Raw genomic sequence first — 3,302 nt, 5'->3', positions numbered from 1 at the left:
CAACCTACTAGATATTTCGGGGATCAAACCACAAGTGCTACTTTACAAATTATCGGAAGTTATATCCAACATCCATTACATGGTCAAGTTCTGATTGAATACGAGCTAAACTACATTATTCCAATAACATGATCTAACGCATAGCAGTTTTCTGCAGCCCATTACAAACAACTAAAATGACGGGACTATTTTTTACAAATTACAGAATCAATAATGCTTTAAGGATCTTAATAAAACAGTAACAACAAGTTTCAAACAAACAGATTGCTTTTCTGGTTTTCATTTCAACTTCAACTTTTCACATGAATTCATGCTTCACATTTTCAGCTTACAACAACCATGTTAAAGTCGTGTACCTGGTAGAGGAACAGAAACAGAGTAGAAAAGAAGTCAGCAGTAGTAGCAGTAGCACAACAGCAGATTCAGCAACACAACAGCAACCAGTGAAGCCAATAATAACCAGTAATAGACACCCCGTGACAGATTTAAGGAAAACCAAGCAGCAAACCAAGTAGTAACCCAATGGAACAGTGCTCAACCAATAGAAAACTAGGAAATACCAAGCTAAAATCCAGCAGTACCAAAAGAACACAGACAGATGCAAGAAACAGTAGTTTCTGATTTGTTAAACACTCAAAGGAAAAGACAAGCTGAAGCTCTTTGATGTAAAACTTAGCCTATATGCCCTCTATTTCTCTAGAGTTTTAGGTTAAATTTCCAGCTTCAACACTCTTGTTTTTATCTGGCTTCTCAGGATCAGAAAAACCAGACTCTATTTTTGTTCTAAATGAGCCTATTTATGGGCAAAGTAGGAAAGCACCAGGCTGCCTTGATACCTTAACTCTGCCCATACCCCTTAAACATGCTAAAACTAATTAGAAAATGCCCATGATATTCCTGACAGCCCCCATACCGCATGTTTTTCTCCTTTTTTAATCAAAGTTATGGGTATTTTAACTTATTTTAATCAAACTCCCCATGCCATTAAATCTTGTTCCCCACTATTCTTAAACAATGTATCAGTTTAATGGTATTTTAATACCCTATTGACAGCCATTTAGATTAAGTCATTTTCAGACTCTTTCAAATCCAAAAATACCCTCTTAAAAGTCCCTGAAATTGTTGCCTTACCCCCCCCCCCTGTTTCAATATGTATTAATCCCTTCAGCTATAACCAATTCAAACTTAGCTAACTAACAATTGGACCCTAACTATCCAACAAACTACATCCTATAACCAGTTCGCAACTGAATTCAGACAAATGGCTTAATCAGAATTAAACAGGATGGATCAAATTATTACCATTCAAGAATGTAAAACTAATCGATGACATATATCGAATCGACTACGCGAATTACAACACATACAATCGATAGCAAATAATTAAACTCGAACAAGTACAGAGGTGATTTCATATTGATAGAAACATGGATCAATTGACAAAATTGAAAAAATTAATAACACCACCTTAAATAAACAAACAAAAAAAAACAGATATAAACAAATACCAACGGAATAAATAGGAAAGGAAAAATTACCTCAGAAGCTTAAGAACAAAATGACCCATGCTCAAACTGGACTCGACCTCTTTGAGGTCGAACGAACTTTAATTGAAGTGTCCTCAACTGAGAACACCTCAATTAAGGTCTATTAGACCCCAATTCTTCCTCTTAAACTGGACAGACCCCTATGGTTTGGAGTTCTAGGGTTCACACGGTCCGATTTGGGGCTCGAAGGTCTCTACCTAGATTCGAACCAAACCAAGCTCGGTTTGGTTACGAGTGAGGCCAGGGGAGTGACTGGTGTGAATTTGGGGTCGGTTGGTGTAGATTAGGTTTTTGCTCGAACCTTCAAATGAAGATTCGAGACGTTCGGGGAAGATTCGAGGTAAGCTGAGTGTAGATTTGGAGAGAGGGGGTCATGGTGGTTCAGGGGTGTTAGTTTCATGGCCAACGGCGTCGTTGCCACCGGCTTTCAGGTGAAGGGATGGGGTGGCGGCTAGGTTTTTTTCATGGGAACCGGTCTCTGAGTTTGAGAGAGACGAAGGAGTGAGAGGGGGGGTTTGGTTTGGGGGGGCGTGGGGTGAGAGGTTGAGGTTTTATATGGGGGAGGGAATTGATCCTGGGCCGTTCGATCTGATGAGATCAATGGCCCGGATCAATACACTTAAGGGGAATGGTGTCGTTTGGGTTTAGTTGGGGGTTGGTTCGAACCGGGTAACGGGTCGGGCCAGGGAATGGGTAAGGGAGATGGATTTTGAGCCTTTGGATCATGTAGGGTCAATGGCTGTGATTGATTGCCGCTGAAACGACGTCGTTTCAGTGACCGTGGGAATGGACCGGGCTTAAGGGTGTTTGGACTGGGTCTATGTATCGATTTGGGCCTGACTTCTATTTGAATTTTTGGCCCAATCCGAGTTTTCATTTTTCTACTTCTCTTTTTCTTCTTTTAATTTTCTAATTTAAACACAATTCCTAATTAAATTGTAAAATCAAAAAATAAAACTACACAAATATTAATTAACACTTACAACAATTAACACACAAATTAAAACCTTAAAATAAAATCACACGATGACAACGAATAAAATAAAAGGTATATTTTTGTGATTTTCCTTTTAGAGCCAAATGATGGTTTAATTAATTCCTAAATGCATAATTAAATCCTAAATATACATGCAATATGTATTTTTTGTATTTTTTCAATTAACTATAACAAAGGTAAACATTTACGGACAAAATAATTACCAAAATGTCACGCAAATTCTTAAAATTGTACACAGATGAAATTTGTTTTATTTTTGATTTCTTTTGGAGTAGTTTTCGTGAAACAAAAAATCACGTGCTCACAGCTGCCCCTCTTTGTCCGAAAACACAAAGAGTTTTCGTGCAAAGATAAAGTGAGAAGATACGAGCGATTTTTGCCCCTTCGAGTACTCCGTGTGAAGCTAATTTTGAAAGATTTAACCGAACCTTTGCTTCAAAGGTTTCCTACATATCTCTGGCTAGAAGGGAATCAGGTTAATGTAGTTCGGGAAGTTTTGGTAGCTGAGACTGCCATGGAGCTGTGGATTTACTATTACTACTGTTGCATGCTGTTACGGCTACTTACTAACCTCCTTATTACACCATGCTGAAAGAAAACAAGAAGCTAGACTAAACCATAGTCTATGAATTACAAAATCTTATCTAGATCTTCAGTCTTTCTCTTGTGTCTCTCGTTGCCTTGTTGCCTTTTTGTCTCGTTGATTTGTGTTTCCTTCGCTGTTTCTCTACTTCGGCTCGACTTGTGGTCTTCCTTCT

The sequence above is a fragment of the Nicotiana sylvestris genome, chromosome 4 (genome assembly GCF_000393655.2).
Source record: "Nicotiana sylvestris chromosome 4, ASM39365v2, whole genome shotgun sequence".
In the NCBI taxonomy this organism is placed as follows: Eukaryota; Viridiplantae; Streptophyta; class Magnoliopsida; order Solanales; family Solanaceae; genus Nicotiana; species Nicotiana sylvestris.
The sequence above is the reverse complement of the archived record's forward strand: the minus strand, read 5'-3'. Positions refer to the sequence as shown.